Raw genomic sequence first — 26,242 nt, 5'->3', positions numbered from 1 at the left:
TCCCACCTGAATCTTCCCTACTCTGTTATGTGTTGTCTCTGCTTTGAGCTTCCACGCGTATAGCTTACCGCACCCCTCTCTGTACTCGTAGTGTCATATTTTGCTCGCTCCCATTTATCCTTTACAATTGATTCAAGGAAATCTACCAGCTCCGTTTTTTTTGGTTCCTCTCTTCCTCGAATCTAGTTTTTGCTTCGAGATTCAAAGCCCTATTAAGTTCAAACTCTGAGGCTACTATTCCTTCCTCTAATTCTAGGATGTTATTCCTACTGGTCTTATTTTTGTAGGCCGCAAGGCTTATTATTCTACCTCTAATATAGGCTTTGTATGCCTCAAAAGTGACTAGCTCATCCCAGAACCGAAATTGAAATGGAATGGACAAAAAAGGGGCTCAAGAGTATAAGGGGAAGTGAAAATTATCCACGCACATGCTGCGAGTACCCAGGAGAAACCCCAAAAGGCGGAATCACTAAGAGAACTGGGCACCCGATACCTCCAATTCCAAACTATTGCTTTATGAGGACTAAAAACAAAAAGCAAATGAAACAGCACTTTCCTGTCACCAGTGAGTCTCAAAATACATGGAGTGTCACTTTTTTGTATAGTGCAGCAGTTGCCAACTCGTTGGCCTCTTGACACTGTTGGTACTCATGTGGGTAGACATTTGTCTGGATTTTGTGTTATTACCCAAAGGAGGGTACACAGTGGGCATTAGGTCTTGTGACCTTCTGCCTTAACTATGTGACTATAGTCAATATTTGTGTTTTTTTTTGTTTTTTTTTTACCGGAAGGTAAATCTTGTAACGGAAGGTAAATCTTGTAACTTAGGGAACATGGCGGCGGCAGGCTAGCGGCTGCTGCGAGGCTCTGATCCAGAAGCCCTAGCTCAAGTTTTCTACAGGTCTCTTCCCCTGTACTTTTGGCGGATTACAGCGGAATTACAGCGGATCATGCTGATTGTATAGGTGAGTGAGAAGTCGTACCTTGTCTTCCCTCTCGGATGTACGGCAACTTAGTTCTCCCTCTTACCTTTTTCCTCACGCCGAATGGACCGAGAGTGACTACGGAGAGAGCAGAACGCTGAAACTGCGAGCGTGGAGCAGCGGGTACTGAGACGGAAGGAGAGGGCTCTAGGACCGGCGCGGATCACCTGGCAGATGAGAGAACAGCAAGATTGGGTTCACGAGCGGCGGTACGCCAGGGAGCCGGTTACCGGTCAGCTGCATCGGGTCTCTGGTGAAGCGTCATTGCCGGCATCGGGAGCAGGACTTCAGTGCACCAAGAATGGGAGCAGTGGCAGCATTATACGACCCCAGGCAGAGCTGACTGCAGTCTGTGTAAAACCCAGGGTAAGAGCTAATAGTGTCGGGCTCCACAAGAGAGCAGCCCTATGGTATCGGTTGACAGGGGTTGCAAGCAGAGAGTATTACTCATATCTCCCTGTGTCAGTATCTTGTTGGGAGTCCACAGTTTGCATGGATGCAGATAGGGGTCCTCCTGTAATACCGCAATCTGCTTTGGGAGACGTGAGCCCCTCCAGGGAGAGAGATACAGCGAAAGGGCCTGTCTCAGTGAGTTCACCTGTACAGCCCCCAAAGGTGGGAATAACTACCAGCGAACAAAAGAGGGCTACCAAAAATAGATACCAGCTTCGCTCTCGAAGGGAGCTTAAGATAAAAGGGGTTCTAAACACTGCGGACTTGGTCGAGACGAGTAGTAAGGGTCCAGAGCCAATTTCACCTGGCAAACAAAGCAGAAAAGGGGGAGCGAAGAAGGGAAAGACCAAAGACTTAAAACAATCAAAATTTAATTTGCCTAGGGGTACCCCGTCACTCAAGAGTTACTTTAAGATAATGGAGCATGCACTGTCTTCCAAGTCAGATAGCACCGGAACGGAAGGAGGGTGCGAAAAGGAGCAGAGTTTAAATAATCTGCCTCAGGTAGCAGTTTCCCCGCTTTTAGCTTCTTTCCCCTTGAGTAATAAATATGGGGGTTTGGAGTTAGCTGACACGCTAGAAGGAACAGCTGAAGCAGTCTCCACAACCGAGGCAATCGATGTAATTGATGCAACTGCACAACCCTCAGTTAGTTTACCAAGGACCATTAATCAAGAACTAAGTCATGAAAGGGAGCAGCTGGAAAGCATCACGCAGGATGCCGAACCCGAACCCCAACCTCTCCACATCGAGGAAGAAGGGGCTTGTGGAGGCAGCGGGAGCCTTGGATCTCTTCTGCAGTCTTTAAGAGGAGATTTACTAAGTAGATTTGAGATTTCCGAAAAAAATCAACAGCGTCTGCATGATAGATTTGATCTACTAGAGGCAAAAATTGATGGTATCAATATTAGAACCAGTACGCTGGAAGGGAAGGTTTCAACACTCTCAGAGACCTCAAACATCAATTCGAAAGATATAACAGTCTTGAAGGCCCAGAATCGATCTCTGTCCATGGATCTAGAGAGATTGGAAACCCAATCTCGCCGGAACAATTTGAGGATTCTGAAAATTCCGGAAGGGGCCGAGGTGGAGGACATAAAAGGTTTTGTTTGCAGATTATTACGTGCAGATATTCTCAAGGACCGTCCGGATATTGACCTAGAAGCAGAAATTCAGAGGGTACATAGAGACCCATTTAGGTTACACCCAGACAGGAAGGCCCCCAGGAAGATTTTGGTATACTTCCAGACATACAGTGTGAAGGAACTGATCCTGAATAGATGCTTATCACGCACTTCCCTACACTTTCAAGCTAACCCATATCACATTAGATCTGACATAGGCGGTAAAACAGCACAAAGGCAGTGGGAGTTAGGGTCTAGAATGCCTGAATTACGCTCCATGGGGGCAAATGTACAGATGACATTTCCAGCACTCCTAAAAATTATGTGGAACAATAAAATGTACACGTGTCAATTCCCAGAGGAAGTAGATGCTATTCTTGATAGAATGAAGGCTCAAGAAGAATAGTATGATATGTTCTATTCCAAAAATCTACTATTTAGCGGAGGGTAGAGTATGTTTGCAATGTTTGTAATGGAGTGCAGGGAAAGAGAGGGGAAAAAAAAAAAAAAAAGGGAAAAAGGGAAAAAAAAAAAAAAAAAGGAGGAAAAAAAAAAAAAACATTTAAAATAAAGAACAATAATAAAAAGAAGGGGAAAGGGGAAAAAAAAATATACAAAGTTTCCACTACACATATTTAAGCTAAGAGTTTGCACGAAAATAACAGGTGAGATAGGGGAATGAGACCCGTACATATGTTTTTCTTTATTTTTAGGGTAGGGCAATCAGGGAAAAGGGCCTCTTAGGGCGTTTTTTCGCCAATTAGGAGGGAAGGGTTCCCCACAGGGAGGGTGGGTGGGTGTTTCAGGGGTAGGGGTAAAAAAAAAAAAAAAAAATGTCCTCATGCACCATAAAAAAGCTTTTTACTTTTGTTAATAACTATCATTTTTATAAGGTACTATGTGTTGTTATTAGCCACAGTCAAAATTTAAAATTAGAATATGACGCAAGCTAGCCAAACTACAATCCTCTCCTGGAATGTTAACGGATTAGGGAGTTATAAGAAGCAATTCAACGTCTCTCACTTCTTAGAAAATTCTGGAGCATCATTAATTTTTCTACAGGAGACTCACCTGGAAGCAAATAAATGTAGAGATATTTTTACAAAACACAAGTGGGTTCAGGAAATTTTCTGCTCAAACCAATCGGGTACAACGAGAGGGGTGGCAATCATTATTCGGGCCAATAAAGGAATAGTTGTCCATGATTGGGCTACAGATCAGACAGGGCGGTGGTTGGCGGTAGTGGTATCAGTGGGCACTGTTAAACTCTTATGTGGGGTCTATTATGGCCCGAATGAAGATAATCCATGTTTCCTTCATAAACTAGCAAGTTATTTATTACAATTTTCTATCCCTATAGTGTTAGGGGGAGATTTTAACCTGCTACTGGATGCAGAGTTAGACCGCACTTCAAAGGCTAGATACAATAGCCCAAAAAAATCGATTTGTATGCTACATAATATCATTAAGGAGTATGCGCTGTGCGATGTCTGGAGAATCAAACATGGCTCCCAGAGAGAGTACTCGTTCTACAGCAAAAAAAAACACCAATTCTCCAGGATAGATTATTTCTTGTTTGATAGAGCGATGTTATCAGATACACATTCCATTGCATATATTCCGAATGGATTATCAGACCACTCGGTGGTTAAGTTGTGTATTAGCATGCAAAAAAGGAATTTATCAGAATTCAGGTGGACTCTGGACAGGACCGTTTTACTAAAAACAGATTTCAATACTAGCACCAAGAAAAGTATAGGAGAGTTCTTCCTATTTAACAATGATTCAGCTCCGAACCAGATCATATGGGACGCTCTTAAATCTTTTTTAAGAGGCATATACAGTTCTCAAATGGCCTTGAATAGAAAGCTAATTAAAGGTAAAGAAGTAGACAACCTCAATTTAATTAAAATAAAAGAGCAGCAACTTCTCTATGCCATCTCTAATGATCGAACTGAAATACTAAGGCTGGAAAAAGAATTAGATGACCTACGAACTCAACATAGATTACACTCTGAAAAAATACTAAGAGATAAGTGGGAGGTAAGCAAGTTGCGCAATTTTGAATATGGGGAGAAATGTGGATCATTACTTGCCTGGAAAGCTAGATCTGACAGGTCCAGAAACAACATTAAAACTTTAATACAACGAGGAACTGGCGCTGTTTTATCTGAGGACGAAGATATTAAAGAGGAGGCCAGATCTTTCTATGAAGATCTTTATCGTGAAAAATTGAATAGTTCATCGGAGGAAATAGAAAACCTGGACATTCTGAGAAATTTAACTTGTTTGAGTAATGAAGAAATATCTCTTTTAGGAAAAGAAATTACTGAGGGGGAAATCAGATCTCAAGTCGAGAAAATGGCAAGAAAGAAAGCTGCAGGTCCAGATGGGCTTCCAACAGAAATCTATAAGGATAATTTGGATGAACTTATTGCCCCAATGCGCAAACTTTTCAACGAAATCTTTATTCAAGGTCAGCAAATTCCGTCTTCTTGGCTGGACGCAACCATCTCATTAATTGCGAAGCCGAACAAAGACCCGCAAAGGATAGAATCATACCGACCCATATCCTTACTGAACTCAGACTTAAAAGTTTATACAGGTATCCTGGCAAACAGGCTCGCTAAGGTGATTAAATCCATTATACATCCGGACCAACGCGGATTTATCCCGGGCAGACAATTGAATGAACTCACATTTCAGGCAATTGGAGCTATTGACTATGCAGTTCAAAATAAAAAACCATTGGCCATAGTCGCAATAGATGCTGCGAAAGCCTTTGACCAAGTAAACTGGAAATATTTATGGTCAACGATGAAGAAATTTGGCTTTCCTGAAATTTTTATCAAAAGTGTGGTGTCTTTATATAGAGGTCCTAGGGCCAAGATTCTGGTTAACGGAGGTTTGTCTGAATGGTTCAGTGTTGGTAGAGGAACAAGGCAAGGATGCCCCTTGTCTCCACTGCTGTTTGATATCTATATTGAACCTTTTGTTTGTTCTTTAAGGCATGATTCTATTATTTCTTCATTTAAAATTGGGGAATTATTAATTAGGACAGCATTATATGCAGACGATCTTCTGTTGTACACCTCAAACCCCCTTGTAGCAATTCCCAGGCTATTTCAGTTGGCGGAGAGTTATGGCTCGATTTCAGGTTATTCTATTAACAAAGAGAAAACCGAGGTAATGTGTTGGAATAACTTACTCCCCATTCCCGAAGCCAAATGTAAGATGCGATATTTAGGTATTTATTTAACCCAGAATATAGATGATACCCCGAAGGTTAGCTGGGAAACAGTGATAAAGGAGATTAAAAAACTTCTGTCGAGGTGGAACACTCTGCCTTTAAACATCTATGGCAGAGTGAATCTTGTCAAAATGATCATTCTCCCCAAGGTTACGTTTTTGTTTAACTCTATACCCTTAGTCTTCAGCAGAAAAGATATTCTTAATTTGCAAGGTAGAATAGGGTCGTTTATATGGGCAACAAAATCCCCAAGGATAGCATGGAAGAAGTTAAGGAGAGGATTAAAATTAGGTGGTTTAGCTCTCCCAGATTTATTATTTTACTGTTATGCTTTCCAGCTTAAAAACTTTAGGATACTAGCTAATAAATTGGACTTCACATCAAATAGTTTACTATTCCAGGCAATGCTGCAAGATCTCCCGTTTGGTACTGATTATTTTCTGTTTAAATTTGGTGACAAAATTTTTTTCAAAAAAGTCAGGCTGAAAGTTCTAAAGGCTGCTTTACACTATTGGTCGCAGATGTGTAGGTTGCTGAGTATTCAATACTACCATCAATACTCCCCAATCTGGGACTCACCAGGCACCCCGGAATGTCTAATGGACCAATTGGCTCTCCCCTTAAAAAGAGCAGGTCTTCTGAAATGGGGGGACTTATGCGATGAAACGAAAGCTTTAAAGTGGGAGTTTCTAGAGGGCATAACTGGAGGGACGTTAACAAGGTTTAAGTTCTATCAACTATCGGCCTGGTGGGGTAGTCAAAATTGGGATATAAATGATGAGGAACCGTTTCTAGAACTATTTAGTCAGCCTAGAGTAATGAAAAGGGAAGCAGCACAATGGTATAACATATTATTGAATAATAAAGACAATCTGGAGATAGAAATTGCGAGAATATGGGACCCTTCCACAGTTCAGATAGCTGAGGATGTAGAGAAATTATGGACTGACTCTTTTTCATTATCCCAAAAGATAATCAAACCTTCTAATTTAAGAAGAAATCACTTATACACACTGCACAGGGTATATTGGACCCCAGCGAAACTCTCTAGGATCTCAGGGGCGCAATATTTCTGCCCTAGGTGTAATCTAATGAGCGCAAATGACATTCATATGTTTCTTGAGTGTCCTAACATAGCTAATTTTTGGGAACAATTGCGCAAATTCTTAGAAGAGGTACTGTCGGTCCCAATTCAATGTACACCCAGATTGGTTTTCTTCGGCCTATTACCTGATTATGTGTTTAATAGTAATTTGTCACAGTTTATTTTCTATGTAATGACCATTGCCAGAAGAGAGATATGCAAAGCATGGAAGTCTGTATCCCCCCCGAAATTTGCAGAGTGTCTTAAATACATCGTCGCGGTGAGTAAATTTGATATTTTATGTGGGGGTGAGAAAGCTGTCAGGTTGTGGTCAGCAATGAATGCCTGGATCGAAAAGTAACAATAGTCCAATGATTATGCCAGAGGTAAGTGGTCCTGTCCTTCCTTAGCAGCAAGTACCAACCCGAAAGGAAGTTGGACGGGTAACGACCATTCCTCTGGGCAATCTTCTACAGCTATCCACAAACACGAGGGCTGGAAAGGACAGTTTGTGACAGTGGCTTGAAGAGCGCCTATTATAGAGCAGTCATTAACTGGTGGCATATATGAGGACAAAAAAAAAATATATATATATATATATATATTTGTTTTATAGGGTAAACCCAAATGAGCTATGCCATAGTTAGGATGCCATAGGTGCATATGTAGACAAGGAAATGTCCCCTGGCTCCAGATTAATAGTAAGTCAGGAGATAATATGGGCATACTGGGCTCCTCACTTCCCTATGCCCTTGTGCCATTGCAGCTGCAGCACGGATAATAGCTTTTCTTCTGAGAAGTAAGTTACTTCAAAAAGGGGTGTTGGTCTTGTTACCTTCCAATGACCCCATAGTGTGTGTCATCAGTCAGTCTTTGAGCGCTTCTGATGAAAGGAAAGCCAAGGACATTGATGGGTTCTGTTGTCTTTCTCCAAACCTGAGGGCTTGCATTAATGTGTCATATAGACATCCCCCTTTGTACTCCTACTTGAGTATGGATTCTGTGAATAATTTTCTAAGCCCAGGGTTGTTCCTGCTCATATCTTTTTGCACTCTTGCTCTCTTCTGAGTCTTTCCTTGCCATCGTCTCTCACCTTGCCTTCCTTTCTTGAACAGATTTGTTGAAAATTTGCACGTGCACTTCTGTGAAATGATAAATTGCACATTTACGAGGGATGCACTCCGATCTCTTCTCCCTGTACACTATCAAGTGCATTTACAGCAGCATCAAATGTGTTCTGCTGTATATCCAAGAATGGCCTCTCTAACTGTGCAGGTCTCCTGCGGTGCACCCTTGACCCTAGCTGAATAATGTTAGCGCATAGGGGGCCCATTTACAAGCTGGTTGCATTGCTCTTGCCCCGCCCAAATTGCTTCATTGGCTTACTCTGCCCTTGAAAAGCATTCCATGGGCATTGTGTGGGTGTTCCCACACAACTCCCATGGTTTTGAACGCATTTCCAGATTGAGCAGAACTGGTAAACCTGGGAATGCGCCAGAAAGATACACCTTCCCAGGAGAGGCGTAAGAAGGAAAACTATCTTTATTTCTCCTTGTTACTTCCTCTTTCAATATATGCTGTATTATGCAGCACACAAAGAGGAGTATGCCTCTCAGGATTGTTTTTGTGCAGGAAGGTGTTGCTCCCTGCACAAAAACAATCCTGCATGCAATGCAGGCTCCCTTGCACCAAGGCTGCCAATAGAGCACCAGCGCAGAGGAAAAGCATTAATGTGCCGTATTGCCTTAAATACAAAGCATTTCTGCTCTTTCCTTGTTACGCAGCGCAGCATGGTTTCTTGCTGCCCTGCACTGCGTGCCTTTTTCAGAAATAGCCCCCTTAGTTCCCCGACACTGGTTTGAAATAGTCACGGCCATACCATGGCACAAAGGTCGGAGCCATCCTTGTGCATACAGTTGCCTAAGGACAGGTCTTTTCTATTGGAACAGTATACAAAAGCCAACATTAAAATGCACATGCTAGTTTTCCCAGTTGCGCCAAGATGAGAAGGGAACAATATATGCATCCTCTGTGATGCGTGGCCTAATTTCAAAACGTCACATAATTACTATGGGAATAGAAAAGTTGTATGTTGATATCATGCTAGCCATCAGTGGCAGGTGGCGGTGGGTGGTGAGGTAAGGAGCACAAAAAAAAATCAATTACCTTCTTGCAGCGCAACGTCCTCCTCCCACGGGTGTCTTCCAGGAAGCTCCTGATGCAAGAAACTGCACTACCCAATCCTGGAGCAGCACCAAGGTTGGTAGGAGCAAGTTCTTCCAGTGATCCTAAGAGCACTGGAGGCCTGCACTTTCTCTAAAGTGGCTAAAGAAACATGCACATTTTAAAGCACATAGCTCCCTGCTGCTGCCATTCGGCAATGCTGGCCCCACCCCATCCTGACTCTTAGTTCAGGGTGAGTTGCTAAAAAAATAAAACGATATTAAATATTGTTATGTTGAAGAACCACACATCAATTAAGTGGAAAGTGGATTTAATATCGTAGTGGAGCAGGTACACAGCCAGACAGGTCAGCAGTAAGAAGTAACTGAACACATTGGAATACATCTATTAGGAACACTCGGAATGGAATGTAGAATGCACAGTATTAAAGCAATATACATGTTATTCACAACATAACACATCCCCATTTGAACAATATAAAAATTAAACTTGAAACAATATGTTTAATGCCCAATGCCCGACACCACCCCCCATCTTTGCAAAATGAAATATGGAAAAGAGAAGATGAGAAAGAGAGAGAAAAAAAAACATTACAAAGGAAAACTTTCTGAAATGTAATCCGCTAACCAAACAGGAGGTCTTTTTTCACGTCTGGGGTTTTTAAAAACATTTACTTCATCACATGTAGAATTAGAAGAAGTAGAAGCACCCAAATCAGATGAAATCTGACCAGAGACATCTGAAGCAGGACAACCGGACATATTAGATGTCTCAAAAACATCAGTTGATTTGGCACAAAACAAATCCTCTAAATCAAATATATCAGATGACTTCTGTGATGAGGCTTGACAGGGAGAATCAACTTGAGGAGGAGGACATTTGGCAATTCTTTTAAGATTTCAAACCCGTCCATCTGATAGACGAACAGAATTGTTTAAAACCTCAACAACTTGCATAGGTGCAAAAAAAACACTTTCTTCCTTGGAAGATTTACAAGGTTTCTTCACTCTTACCCACTGACCAATTTCCAAATCAACATCCTTCACTTTATGCTTGGAGTCATATAACATCTTGCTTTTAAAATGTGAAGCTTGGCTCCTTTCCCTTACCATCTCTTCAGACCAATTCACCACATTAGATTTAAACAACCATCCTGGAGTAAACTTGGTACGTGGATTCCTGCCACGCATAAGTACAAAGGGAGGAAAACCTGTAGCTTCACACATCGAAGTTCTGTAAGACCAAACCATCTTCAAAACCTGAACTTCCCACTCCTTATTCTTCTCAGACATTTGAATAGTACTTTTAATAACACGGTTAAAGCGCTCAACCATACCATTACTGTTTGGGTTGTATAGAGCCGTGGTCTTGTGCTTGATACCTAACCTATTAAAATATTCTTTTGCTTTGTTAGAGGTAAATTGGACACCATTGTCACTCAGTAAGACTGAAGGAATACCTTCCGAAGTGAAAGATTTGTCCAAAAATTTTAAAACAGTTTCTGTATCAGCTCTATTTACAATTTTTACAAAAGGCCACCTTGAAAATAGATCTATTAAGACCAAAATATATTTTTGCTCACAGCCAATGGGACCCATGATATCAATAGCTAAATGTTCCCAAGGAGACATAGGAGCAGTCATGTTGCCCATAGGAGGCTGACACACTACCAGAGATTTGTCAGCTGTTTGACAAGATTTGCAGTTCCTTACAAATGTATCTATTTCTGCATCCATACCTGGCCACCAAAAAGAGGTTTTAACAGTGCGTTTAGAACGGACTATGTCAAAATGCCCCTCATGGCATAAAGCTATGATGGACGACCGTAAAGTTTTTGGAGGTATGACTCTCTCTCCAAACCAGATGTTGCCATCCTGAACACTTAATTCAAACCTAACTTCCCAAAACGGCTTTAAGGGATGTTTGTCAACAACTTTCTTCGGCCAGGACCCAGCTAGATGGGTTTTTATTAAGGATAACTCTTCATCCTTCAAATATTCCTCAACCCACTTTTCCTTCAAAATGCCTGCACCATCCATATCTTGTACATAGGCTACCTGAAAAGAATTCCATAATTCATCCTCACACTCGTCAAGTTGTTTAGGCATTCTAGAAAGAAAATCAGCAATGCAATTTTCTTTGCTAGGCACATACTGCATTATATAACAATAATCTCGCAACTTAATAGCAAGTCTGGCAACTCTCGTTGAGGTGTTAAGTGTACCTTCTGTAGTTAGGACTCTGAGTAATGGTTTGTGATCACAGCGTAAAATGAATTTAGTACCCCATACAAAAGCTCTAAAGTGATTAACTGCCCATACACATGCCAATGTTTCTTTTTCAATCGTAGAGTATTTTTCTTCTGTAGGCGAGAGTGACCTGGAAGCATAAGCAACAATTTGTTCTTTACCATTTATACCGACTTGGGACAAAACGGAACCTAAACCTTTATTGCTAGCATCTGTGGTGATAATAGATTGGGCATCAGGATTAAAACTTTTTAAGGAAGCAATATTTGTAATACAGCTTTTGATGTCTTCGAAATCTTGTTCACATTCCACTGACCAAACAAACTTTGTCTTATTCTTTAAGAGCTGTCTTATATTATACGTTCTGGTCGCAAAGTTTGGAATGTACTTTGAACAAAATTCGGCTAGACCAATAAATGATCTGACATCATCTTTACTTTTGGGAGAAGGAGCACATTTGATAGCATCAACTAAGTTAGGTTTTGGTTTAATCCCATCACAATCTATAACATGGCCTAGGTAAGTAACGTGATCACTAGCAAAAGTACATTTGGTGTATTCAACAGTCAGACCTTTGTCATTTAGAATACTTAACACTTTATTCAAAGTGTTGTCATGATCTGCCCTCTCCTTACCAAATATGAGGATATCATCTTGGAAAAACTTTGTGTTCTTGACTGTGGAAAACAACCTGTGCATCAAACGCTGGAAAACAGCTGCGGCCGAAGCCAAGCCAAAAGGCATCCTTTTAAATTGGTAACATCCTTGTGGGGTTATGAAAGCAGTGTATTTTCTGCTGTCTTTAAACAAGGGAATCTGATGGTACGCAGATGATAAATCTATTGTTGTGAACCATTTAGCCCCGTCAAGCAAAGCCAACATCTCGTTAATCTTCGGCAGAGGGAATTGATCTACCACTATATTGTCATTTAAATGGCGAAGGTCCACACATAATCTTAATTTACCATTGGAGTGTTTTACGACCACCAAAGGAGAAACCCAAGCTGGCGCCTCAATAGGTTCAATAATGTTAGATGAGACCAATTTCTCAAGCTCTGTTGCAACGTCTTTTCTTAAAGCAATTGGCACACTTCTAACTTTGTGGATTTTAGGTACAGCAGAATCCTTCAGTATTATTTTGTGTTCAAAATCTTTTAATTTGCCTATTGTCTTTTGGAAAACGGCAGGAAATCTTTTTAACAGTTCCTCACCTGTTTTGGTACCCTCATCCATCACTAATACTTTTTCCACTGAGTTGGGGTCAAGAATAATATGTAAATCCCCTTGGTCTTTCCACCCTAAAACCGATGGACCTTTTTTTGATACATACATCTTGCCATATGATCTGCGGTTTTTGAACTCAAATTTTAGCCAACGAAAACCAACTATGTCAATCTTACCACCATTATAACCTTCAGGGTCAATATCAGAAGGAGACAGTTTTGGACCAACTCTGTCCACAAATGTATTACGCCATATATTTTCGTTTATTATCGTATAAGGCGAACCAGAATCAGCATATACTTTGATACGCACACCTCCTATATGTATCCAACATTCAGGTTTGTTATCTACAAGTAAACAACCATCCCTGATGTTGAGAAGTAGTTTCTTCTTTAAGACTACAGCACAATCTGATGCTTGGTCCTCATCACTAGAAGTGTTCTCATCAGAGGCAAGGTCCTCTTGAATACACTTGACAGTCTTTGTCCTTCTTCTACATGCTTTAGTGTAGTGACCATACAGTCCACAAGCACCACATTTACTCTTTTTGGCAGGACACGACTTGGCAAACGCCAAATGTTCTAAACTACCACACCTATAACATTTGGGAGGTTCATTGCTATACTTAGGCTTTGCCCATGTTTCATTCTTTTGTTTAAAATTACTGTTTTTTCTTGAACTTGCATCTATTTTAGCCACTATATCTTTATTGACACTTTCTGATTTTAGAGCACTTGCACATCTACTAGATGACTCAGCTTTACGAACTAACGCTAGGATGTCCTCTAAACAAGCATCACCATTCATCCAGAGACGTTCTTGTATTGCAGGATTGTTAGCGTGCATCACAACTTGATCACGAACCAAATCCTCCAGTAACCCACCGAAAGCGCAATCATTACCCATTTTTTTTAACTCTCCAACATAGTCATCAACAGATTCATTTTTAGACTGTTTTCTTTGGAAAAATTTGTAACGCGTAATACCCATACATACCTTCGGGGAGAAATATTTGTCTAAATTGGATAGAGCTACTGTAAAAACATTACTATCCCCTCCCCCTACTATGGGCTTGTTCATTTGGTTATAACATTTGAGCCCTTTTGGACCCAAAGAATGTAAAAGAATACGCTTCTTTTGATCAGCAGACATTTTACCATCGGAATCAACAGTCTCAATATAATTAAGAAAATAGTCTTTCCATTCCAGCCATTTTAAAGTTGGTTCAGAGCCTTTACACCAGAATTCCTGAGGGTTACTTAAAGAAAATGTTTGTTGACTCATGTTGAGATAAAGATGAATTAAAAAGTAATTGATGCTTGCTGAGGTAATTTATCAGTAAGCTGTTTGTGGTGGAATTGTTCAGTGAGTAAAGAGAAGATTAACACAAGTTCCCTTTTTTTTTTTACACTGTCCAGTCTTCACCACCAATTGCTTTTAAATGTTGAAATTCATCAAAGTGTCTAAAAATTAGATAAGTAGCGTTGTTTCAAGCTTTCAAGAAGGATTACTTGTAACCGCCTTGTAATTCCGACTTTCAGGTGTTGAAATCGGTAAGTTAAATACAGAAAACGTCTTCCGTTTTTTTTTTTAATAACGAGTAGGCCTGCCCAATCCAAAATGGCCGCTGCGCATTGAGTGATGCGGCACGTTCGCAGTGAACGTATGACGTCACAGGGGAAACAGCGCGATTCTCAAGTAGAACTTGCAGGCTCGAGGACACGCGCATTCGATCTGCGCTTTGAAAATATCAACGGTGAGTGCTCGAGCGCAGATGCACTAGCGCGAGCGGTATATCCAAAGTTATAGAAGCGCGAGCGGTATATCCAAAGTTATAGACTATCCTTATGTCTCTCTATAAACAAAATAACGCTCACCAGAAGTTCATGTTTCAAAAGGATTGTCGTCCTCAGCGCGCTGTCCCAAAGCAGTAACGTCGTCTCTGCTCCACGTCGTCCACAATAGCAAATTTTGGGTTCAAAATTAAATAGCGGTACACAGGCTTCTTCAGTAAGGTAATAAATCATCCCGATCGTCGCCAATTGTTATGTTGAAGAACCACACATCAATTAAGTGGAAAGTGGATTTAATATCGTAGTGGAGCAGGTACACAGCCAGACAGGTCAGCAGTAAGAAGTAACTGAACACATTGGAATACATCTATTAGGAACACTCGGAATGGAATGTAGAATGCACAGTATTAAAGCAATATACATGTTATTCACAACATAACAAATACGCTTTATTACTGTTTTATTTATCTGGTCTGGGGCTTGTGGGGCGACGCTCCTCCACTCAAATAGAGGAGACGCCTCTGCTAGCCATGTTAATCCATGCACCTCCACCACAAAGCAGCCATTTTTGTCATTTTCATTTATGTGCAGTGACTAGAAATCATTCATGTGCTGTCACTAGAAATAAGGTTAGAGAAAGCAAATACGGCAGTGCCTAGATGTGTTATATATTTGCTATTCTCTATTTAAGGGATAGTCGCTGCCTTTTATGCATGTCTACACCTGTCAGCCACTGAGTACTACAACTTACCAATTATTTCATGCTCTAGTACCCATGAATTGTATGACATCTACTTTACTTCTAAGTATTGTTGTTACTTGTACATACATTTGTGTCACGCATATCTACATTATCCTTTTGAACAGGTGAAGGTAATAACTGTATTTCATGCACAATTTGCAATTTTGTATTGTTTAGTGGAATCACCTTTGAGCTGAGAAACTTTAATGAACACACCATACATTTAATTGTCATTTAGACACTAGGATAGCCACGAAAGGCTATACACAACCTCACATACTAGAAACAAATAAACAATAATGCAGAATCCGACAAAAACATTGCAATCCGTGGGTGCCCCCCCACCTCCACCACCAACCCCGCATTCTGCTTCACAGTACCTTCATTTGTACGGCCTCTGAGTTTATCTATCATACGAAATTAAGAGGATCTTCTTTTTTTAATATAGCACTTCTTGTAGCACAATACCTTTCTAAGCGCTGTAATTAACAGGTGTTTCAGTGCTTTAAATGGAAAAAAATAAGAGCAGGTACTCATTAAAATGAGCTAGGGGTGTAGTGAGGGGGCGGGGCTTAGGGCAGGGCTAAGGACAAGACATGATGAAACTTAACAACTTCTATATTATTTGAAGCACACACAAAAAACACATGAGAAATGTATTCATATAAACAAAGCAGTTTAACTCATTACACAAAATGAAAAAGAAATGAGATAATATGGTAACATTTCCTTTTTTTGCAATAGTTGCACCTTCTTAATGTCATACTGTTAATTGCTGAGCACGCGAGTAGGAAGAGACTGAAAATACCCCCACGTCGCACCACAGCTCTTATGACACCAAGCAAGTGAAGCAACTCATCATGACCCTCCCCAGAAAATATCTCTTGTCTCTTCCATCAATCTATCCATTCATCCTATCACCCTCCAATTACCTGCTTATGTCCACCATTTAACCTTTACATTCTATCATCTATTCAGTCTTTCATCAATCATTCAGTTTTTCACCATTCCGTCTGTCCATCATTCATATTCAAACCTATCCATCCATCCACCTCCAAACCTATACATTCATCCTTTCACTCATCCATCTCTTTATCCACCCTTTCCCTCATCCATAAATCAACCCTTTCACTCCTTTGTTCCATCCACCCTTTCACTCAATCCCTCCTTTCACTCATCCATCACCCACCCTTTCATCAATCCTCCCTACCTTTCATTCATCCATTCAATCTTTCACTTATCCACCCTTTTATCCAATCATCAACCTCTTTCACCCATGCATGCTATCACTCATGTATCCTTCTATCCATTCATCTATACATCCACCTTGCTCACTCATCCATCCACTCACTCATCCACTCACTCATCCACTCACCAAGCCTCCCTTTTACGTTATTTATGAATCTTTGTCACCGATCAGACATGTACAAAGTGCCACACATTTTCTTTAAAATACCTCCTGAGAGTGTCTTAATTCTCTCTCTCTTTCACTTTTCGCTCACAAAAACATGCATACAAATGCAGGCAAACACACAAACCAAAGCAGGCTCACAAAAGACTCGGGCATGATAAAAGCCATGTGATGCTCTTCACATACCATGGCTTTTTTAATTGCCACCTGGCCGGACTGGCCGTAGCCTGATTGCCACTGCCATGATTCCTGTGTTTTCACAAATGCACAGGATAGTGTGAATGTGATTGACAGTGTAAAGAGGACGTTCTGTCACGAGGAAAATCGCACGCTCCCGGCACTCTGCTGCTTTTTTAGTAATAATTCTTTCAATCACAGTTTTGGCCAATTTGTATTTAATTCTATTACAAATTTCATTTAAATCAACTTGTGGTTATGCAGCACTAATGTTGACTTCACATTGTACTTAGCATACATCTTCACATTGCTTTAGCACAAACCCCGATTCCAAAATCAAGAAGATCACTCTTTGTAATAATCCAAGCGCTTGATACCAACATGTGTATACTCATTCAAAAAAACAAAGTACAACGATGTACTGCCCCAGTAACACCTAGTTACCGTTAAACAATGGTGCCTTAATGTTACAATCATGCGTTCAAGTTCCTGACCACCTGAAATGACGTTCATAATCTGTATGGGTCAGCAGCCCCAGGGGTGACTGTAGAAAAATAAAGGGTGTCTGGCACAAGAATGTGCCCGTAAGAAAGAAAGTGTGCCTGCTTAATTGTGATACCGAACTTAATGTGCTCGTGACATAGATCAGAATCCAAGTGAATGAGAACCCGGTGCAACCTGGAAGTTAATAAAGTGAACTCTGCTTCACCTAAAATAGAATACGACGCAATGCCGGGACGTGGTGTCAATTAGATGGAATAAAAGAACGTGTAACATGACGAAGAATTGAAAGGAAACAAAAAATGTAAAATATAAATGTGAGTCACTGTCTCCAATGTACAATAACTGTGCATGGAAACCATGTCAGTAAGACACGTACTGTGGGTCGAATTCAGGCAAGTGATACCCAATGGCACCCTAAACATAAGGACAGGAACAATTTCATACATTAAGCTTGTTTATACTTAAAGGAGCGCAATCACAACCTTTGTTTTTGCAATTTGACTGACAGCACAGGGCCTGAACGGACCCTGCTCCACCAAGCACATCACAGTGTGATGGCGAGCACCTGGACAATATTCAAAGGAGCCCCGCTGAATAGCTCAGCAGGGGCTCAGATCGGCGAGAAGAAGCGGCACATTGGCTGCCAGAGACACGTTCCACTCCTGCTCCCCAGCACAGCCAGTGAGCCTACCTTTTTCATGAGTACCGGTACTCTCAAGGGCAGTAGAGAAGTGCCGGTACTCAGAGCGATAATTCTAAGAAGTGCCGGTACTCAGTACCGGTGAGTACCGGCCCATTTAAAGCACTGGGTGTTGCTATTACCCAGTTGTAAAGACAGATGCATGGCACTGACACAAACAATGCTAGAACAGATCAGATGCCTCACGTTGTTTACATACAAAACAGTAAAACTATTTAATTGTACAAACATAGAACAGTACACAGAATTAAAACAACCAACAATAATGGGATTCCCTAAAACATAAAACAAAATAATACCATTAAGCATATAATTAGACTAACATAAGATAAACTAAAATTCAGCGATAATAAATAAATAAAATTGTCAAACAGCTCAAATAATCTGTTAACCACAATCCATTGATTAGTACCTTTCAAGTTTTTTATGAGGATTTTGTGAATACATTTTGAGTTTATGTTTAAAGCTATAAACCCAAGAAAGTGAATGACTATACCCTAGAAACTGATTGCACAGCGTGGTCTGCACTGTCAGCAACTCCAAGGAATTTTCCATCTATTTGAGTGTAGAAACACTTAGGGTTTCATTTTGAGATTATAACAGTGACCTGTCTCACCAAACTGCCTATTACCCTCCTTAAGTAAGAGTTGATTGAACCTCTAGGTTACTGCCGACCAGTGCTTAATTTGAGCCAGTGGTTTACGGTGCTCGGCACCCGCACATAATTGGCTTCCAGTGCTTGGCCCTGGCACTTATGACAGTCTGGCACATGGTGGGGTGGCGCAGCTCATCTAATTTTGAGATGAGCTGAACAATGGTTGTTAATGAATACAATATACATAAAAAATTACTAATACCTGCCTTTCAAGCCATTCCATTAGGTTTGGGGACCTGGAATAATTTGAACGTTTGCACTTGCAGGTGAGAGAGGTGGTTAGTAGTTGTTTTGGCAGCGATGACAGGGGTAGTGGGTGGTGCAAGCTGCAGTGGCCTCCTGGTCAGAATCCTGGCACTTATTTTTTGACAAATTATGCACTGATGCTGACGGAGTCTCTGCTGGCTCCACTAAAAGTAACTCCTGAACCATCAATCCATCCACAAAAAGAGCAAAGGGTCATAGTGGCAGTTGTCTTTGCCACTATGGTAGGGCAACAATCACAAACCTTTTCCTGCCCATGCCCGGTATGAGCAGCATGGAGGAAATGGGTAGGGAAAATGTAGAATAGGTCAACGTACATAAAGAAAACGTCCTGTGCGTCATAGTCAAACTACTGCTTTGGGAGTTTGCGTCCTCTATACTGATACTGAATCTCTGCATAACTCTGTAAGTTAACCCACCGGTACACAGAGATGTATTTTTTAGTTAAAGGTTTATGTATGTCTAGAGCAACACTACCTAGTAGACAGTGCTTAGTTTCTAAAATAACAGTAAGTGACAGGGCCTTTATCAGGAGACTATTGTAGCCCGCACCACCGGTTGCTCCTACCAGCGCTGCCAATGACAGTACAAACACAACTACTAATCTTCACACTCCTACAAGTGTGACAATTCAGGCTGTTTCAGGCCACCCAAAGCTATACTAATGGCATGAGCAGTAAGTATTTTTCTTTTTTTATGAATATTGACTTATTAAACAATGTCGTTATTCTCATCTCAAAATTGGGTGGATAAAGCCAACATGTGGTGGACTATCACTTGAGTCGGTGCTAACAATTAAGAGCCGGTGCTGAGCACCGGAAACCACACGCTCAAATTAAGCACTGCTAGTAAGACAACACAGTGAGGCACATTTAAACTAAAAGTGACGAATGCAAACTGATTCAGTGACCCCATTGGTACCAGTTGCAGAACCTTTGCAATCTTTTAAACCCGAGAAATTCAACTACCTCCTTCCTTGCAAATGGTATATAGATAGAAGAGATATAGGGGCACAACAAGATGTGTTCGTAAGTTGAACAGACAACTGTATAAGAACCTAATTCTCTGCCTGAAATCCTGATGTGCAAGTATGCAGAAAGAGCACACTCAAGCAGCATGCTAAACCTGGAGCCAGCACTGTCCAAGCAAGAAGGTAGCTCACAGGTCCTATTCTTACTGGGCCTGACCACATAACTTTGTCTTACTCCTGGAAATTTAGAATTAAGTCGGAAGTAAGTCTCAGCTGCTCATTGTGAATAAGGGGGAGCTATGTGGACTGGGATACAACAAACGACAACAACAAAAACCGTAGCATAGGGAAATGTAAACACTTTCGAAAACGAACAACACTTTGCAATGATGTATAGGAAAGTTCCATAAGGGCCCGTTTTTCTGAGTCCTTTACATTTGCAAACATATGCTGTACGTATTTGACTTTTATCAGTTCTGTTCAACCCCATTTAGTTGTTTTGTATCCACATCAAGAGAGCTTAGGCATATGCTTATTCATGAAAAGCTTACTATTCGTATGCAATGTTTTGACATCTTTTCTCATGTTCGCTTTGTTGTTGAATGCTGTTAATGGCAAAAACTTTTTAAAAGTCTTATTTACCAAGCGATACACATTCTGTCACACATGATCTTACTTACTGCGCCATATGGTGGTCTTTTATCTGACCCATTTTCTTTGGGATCACATTTACTATTCGATGAACTTCAAATACCTGCTAATTGTCATGATAAATATGGCCATTTTTTATATGATAACTTTTTCATCCCAGTTCAGGCATTGTTTGTCATGTATCTCTTTTTAACGTTTTGATTTCTTACTTGTATGCATCAATTTCTGATATTAATGTACGGCTGCTGTTTGTGAAACTGTACTTCTTTTTATCCACATACAATAAAATATTTGAGCACAAAAAAAATGAATTTACATTATTCCAAACTAAGAGACTTTCTTACAGAGCACTACCAAATTTGAAAATAGCAGAGACTGGCTCTGGGCTTACCGAATATCCACTTGGTTTGGCGTGCTGGCTTCTTCTCATCTCCCAGTTGCTTCCGACCGTGTCATTACTTAGCGCTGCTGCTGAGCGTGAACATCTGACTGCTGGGTGTTCGCAGCCGCCGACCATATAACAGAAAATGGAAACAAAAAAAATCCAAGTTTCTTCTACGAGGCAAACTGTCAGCTTTCACTTTGTTATTCATTTAGCAGACAGGAGTCTTTTTGACAAGCCCTAACCTTCTGAGCACCAACCCTGCTGAGCTCAGCTGGAGTCAAAAGCAGAGCGCCATCTGCCAGAGCTGTGCGTTTGTCGCCACACCTTTACTGCAAGCTGCCGGGAGAGGCCTTGAATGAAACTGTCTGCTGGCCCCAGCCCTCAGACAGCAGCAGACAGGGCCTTTGAACAATCAGGGTACTAATTGTACCAAGCATTGACATGGAGATAGAACGCGGGTAGGACTTTTTAGAAAACTGTACACGGGTTGTGTAACCTCCCATCAAACTCTCACACTTTCATTCCCTCCTGTACCGAATGAGTGAGTTTTCAGTGCATCATTTTTATTCGAGACCAAAAATTAAGCAGGTCACAAATATTTGCAATTATAGGGAGAAAATAATACTTGCTTAAAAATCTAATCTAGAATTCTTTTTTATGAAAAAGTTTCCTAAATGACGACAACATTCTCAGCTTTATGTTCTTTCACATCAGTACCCCAGAAGTACCGATACATATGAACTAGGCCACTGAAGTGTGCTCGAGTAACTATCACATAGTACCAAGGGGTGGGTACCATATGTAGTCATGAGTAATTTCATACTAACTCAATTACATTGTTTTTGGGGCAACTGGACTGAACACTCAGCTTTCTTATTTACCACGAGCCTTGCATTTCAGAACGTAGTGCTCATATCAAATCAGAATTCTGCAATTTTTTCATCAATTTAAAAAACACAGGTAGCATCTCATTCCAAACTATGTCAATTCTCCCAAAACTTACCCTTAGACACAAGTGGTCATCAAAAAGGCCGCCACTGCTTCAATGCACCTGCAAGGAAAACGAAACAAGTTGAAATATTCTGCTTTTTTCATAATCTTGTCGGTGGTATTTCTGATTTGTTCGACTTGAAAATGGAGTAGAGGAGTGGGGGTGTCACAGCTTTTCAATTAAAACTCGTTCTCTTGGAGCAAAGAGTTAATTCCGAGACTTACAGTGCAAGCCAATTGTGCATGCACCAAAGCGTGTCTATTTTTGAGTGTTTTGGGAAGAAAGCTGCCCATCCACAGCACTTATCTTTACACGCAGAGCTGGCTGGAGGAGCACCTGTTCCTTCCTTCTTCCTGCTGTTATTGGCTGCTCCCCGCTCCTGCCAATTGGCCCCCCTGAGAGCCGCTGGTGCCTTGTAATGGAACACGGAAAGCTGGGAGCGTGGCAGTTGCTTAACTAATGTGCAGATGTTCACTTCACAGCAGTCGCCGCGGTGGTTAACACAGCCACTGCTGCTGATGCCAACATCAGATTGTCTTTGTGTATAGTTCATTAATGATTAGGACAGTCTGAGGGCTGGTTACACAACCCCACAACATTCCCAGATTCTTGCAACAAAAAAATAATAATGTAAAAAAGTATTTTGTGAACCGCGAATGCAATATAAAAGCAAGAAAGTAGGCTTGCTCCCCTTAGAAGTCTATAACAGCAGAAGGAAACATGAAATATTCCCGGCAGAATATTCTTAGAAAATGCACTCTGATGTTTCAGTTTTCAAATCTAAAGCGATGTTACCAGAATTGATGATACTTGTGAAGAATTAATAGTATAAAATGAAAAAAAAAACAAGAAACAATATAGTTCCTTTACTCTGGAGTCTCTTTTTATTTGCCCACGTATGTGCATGAGTCCATTAGAACCGCGCATTGACTTCAAAATATGTTTTAATATGATTCTCCACACTTTAAATAAGCATCTCTGAATATTTCCCTAGGCTAAGCTGCTGAACAATCAAAAGTCAACTAAAATGGGAAAATAGAAACCAAAGAAATGGAAAATCTTACCAGGTGCACATTTGTGCGAGATACCAGCTTTGTCCCTGGAGTCTTTTCACGTTGTAAATACGGTCTTGAATCCCTGCTGACTTCTTCCAAGTCAAGGAACTTACAATGAGCTAAGCGGAATGCGGCAGTAGTAGCGCCCACATACACCAGTCATCAACTCTTGGCAATAGCAGAGAAGAAATGACCAGCCCATGCCGTTATGCAGAACTGAGTAGAGGTTTGAGTCGCTCTGCCAGTGCTTGATGAAGTTGTGACACTCTTGGCATTAACAGGAGTGATGTAAAATCACAAATGACCTGGAAATTGATTCCTTCGGACACACGAAACAGAAGGAACATCCGAAAGGTCAGCCATTTTATTTGTGCCAAATTGCCTGGCCTTCATTTGCATACCGCACTACGTCAAACTTCATAGTGTAATTGCCATTTTAATGTGCCATTTGAATCATGTCCAGGGACCACCGTTATCCCTGTGTGTTAGAACATAGGCACAATACACGACCCCATAAACAGGCCGAAGGAAAACCCAGAGCAATAACACTAAATTGCAGAAATGCTTTTCGCAGCCATCGGATATGTCAACAAGCAACATTTGAAGCAGATAATATTGCTGAAGGTTCCTTTAGGACATTTAGCAACCATACCCTCAATAAAAGGTTCACTTCGTGCAAACTGTCCTGTGGCATTTATGGAAACATTTATGACTGCTGATGACCATGTGAATTCTCAATAAAACCTCCATGAAGTAAAAAGAAAAAGAAAACTCTCCTCTTTCTTTTTGTGGTTTTTTTCTTCTCTTCATGCCTAAAGGTGTATAGCGCTATGAACATTTGATTATTGATGGAGGCGATGATGATGGTGATGATGCACAGGCATCATGGCCAACGTTTCTGTTAAAGCTTGCAATATGTACAGCAAGATATACTGACAAAGGCTTCAAAACTTTATTTCATCCTTACTTTCAAACAATGTTTTTCCAATTAAAATGTCTGTGGCATGACTTCAAAGACAATCTATAATAGGAAAGGAGTAAAACTATTTCAGTCCAGTGAAAGTACATAGAAGCAAGCATTAACATGAGATCATATAATAATGAAAATCAATGACAATAAGGTATAAATATGAACAATGACCAAGTGTGTGGAGTTTACTGAAGGAGTTGGCCCAAATCAGGCATATGGTAAGTAAACCAGACAGTGGTATTCTATTTAGGTAAATGGCGCCACATAGAAAATTCACACACATTATCACAAAAGAACCCTGTATTTTGACGGTGCTATAAGGTAAGGAGAAACCACCCCTCTCCTTATGATAGGCCACAGCCTTCTTGAACAAATAACACTCCCTAGCACACGTGATAGTTTAAATAGCACAAGTATGTGACGTGTTTCCACAAAAAGATGCAATTATAAACAGAAGGTAAGTATTTTTTCTTCTTTGTTGGTCACTTTATTCATTGTAAGTTTTCCCGGAAGTTCTCAACAGCCAACACGTGTTTCGTCGTAACTGGGAAATCGTCCCACGACTTTCTCAAGGCTAATTCCTGTAAGTAAGTATATCTTAATATGCGGTGATAATTCCAACCCGCATAGGTTCTCAAAATGGTAGGGTCCTTTGGTATGAGGCTGGTATCTCTGGTCTTTTAATCCTGTTGTTTTAACTTTCTTCAGTGCTTCTTCCGTTTATGAAATCCGCCGAGACGCCACCAAAGGTCCTCGTACTCAGCCTCGAGGACCTTTGGTGGCGTCTCACCATAGATCGCATAAAAGCTATAGAGAAGAAAAGACCCCAGTACAGAAATGCTACAAATCTGAAGTTATATTTTATTTGCTCCCTCTATTTTCCTTCTTTATTAGTGGAGCATCCCAATAGATCCTTTACCATGGACTGTATGGACATAGAAAGCAAATTTGATGGCAGGGAAAAGGCCTCTCCTCATACACAATATCAGAAGAAGTAATTGTAGCTTTAATCATGAATTCTACCCTTTGTTGGGGTACAGGGATCTCCTCTGTAATATGGAGGAAGAAATGTCTGTCGAGTGTTGTGTACTGGGGTTTCTGCTACATAAGCCCCCAGTCTTGCAATCCTACACATCTTTGCTCACAAAAAGCTTGCCACCCTTGAACTCTCCATGAAGTGAATGGAAGAATGACTTTGGGACACTGAAGATGATGGCTGGGGGAGGCCTGCAGGCACACCCAGGAGGTGGCTATCCACCTGAGAATTTCCCACAGGGTATACCACACGAGAACCCGCCTCTACAGGATGGGGAAGATAATTAGCGACCATTGCCTTAGATGATGTGAACAAAAGGGAACCCTGTTCCACACCTTGTAGTATTGTGGGAGTGCCAGAAAATACAGGGTTACTGGGAGAAGGGGAGAAGCAGGATATCCACGGTTATGGACGGCTCCCTAACACTCACTCCGCAACTGGTGACCGTGGGCATCTGGGAGGAGCATACACTGGGCAGTTACACACTACTTTTTTGTATTGTGGCATTAATGGTGGCAAGGACAGATATAGTGCTACACTATGGAGGCTTAAAGATACCCACTGTGTCTGAATTGGCCTAAAAAATGAACTGGTGCATGAGAGCAGAGGAGGTGGATGACCGGGCTTGGGTTTATCCGCAAAAGTTCAAAAATATATTGGGCTCATGGAATGGGTCAGAAAATGACACAGACCTTGAAGAATCATAAGAGGGGACAAGGGGGCAGTCACTATGAGAATGCAACAACAGTATGGGACTCTGGGCTGGTGAGGGAAGGGGATTGTCGGGAATTGATGAAAAACCTTTTCATATAAAGATGCTGTGAATGCAGGGATATGAGACTTACCAGATGGCAACACTGTTACGTGCCATATTGGAACTGCTTAATTGTTGTATGTTGTTGAGAAATTCAATTAAAAGATTATCAAAAATACAAAAAAAATCCTGGACCTTGTTGGACACCCAACCCCATTCTTGGTTCTGTGATAACAAGGAAGTCAAACAATACTCACACTCCATTACTTTAGGGGTTGTGGTAGACTGACACAACAGAGAAAGGTACTGTGTACTACTATTCGCTGATGAGACTCTTTAATTTGTATTTGCTGATGATATCCTATTTAATTTTTAAAACAACATTGTAGGTACAGAACAAGTTGAACACATTTGCTGATTTTTGCAGAAGATGGGGTATTTTAATTAATGCCTCAGAAACAAAATGTATGGTGTTAAATACTCACAGAAATCTTCAGTGTACCCTATGCTTAGAAAACTCAAGATTAGAAAGGGGTTTTGAATTTGATATCTTAAGAATGCTACTCTCATGTTTGCCATACGAATTGGCTCTGATGTTATTTCCCCTGCACTGGATGTTTTTATTGCTCAATC

At 40.9% G+C, this 26,242-nt stretch overlaps 1 long non-coding RNA gene across 1 annotated transcript in view; it reads right to left on the bottom strand.

Annotated features, from left to right (window-relative positions):
• Positions 1-21,900, bottom strand: part of LOC144761809 (uncharacterized) — a 100,291-nt gene extending 78,391 nt beyond the window's left edge. Inside the window, exons 1-2 of the long non-coding RNA XR_013595904.1 lie at positions 21,807-21,900; positions 20,810-20,910 (exon numbers count right to left, since the gene is read on the bottom strand). This is a non-coding gene — a long non-coding RNA (uncharacterized LOC144761809). The remainder of the gene's footprint in view (positions 1-20,809; positions 20,911-21,806) is intronic.
• Positions 21,901-26,242: the final 4,342 nt, after the last annotated feature.

The sequence above is a fragment of the Lissotriton helveticus genome, chromosome 6, assembly GCF_964261635.1.
Source record: "Lissotriton helveticus chromosome 6, aLisHel1.1, whole genome shotgun sequence".
Taxonomy (NCBI): domain Eukaryota; kingdom Metazoa; phylum Chordata; class Amphibia; order Caudata; family Salamandridae; genus Lissotriton; species Lissotriton helveticus.
The sequence above is the reverse complement of the archived record's forward strand: the minus strand, read 5'-3'. Positions and strand labels throughout refer to the sequence as shown.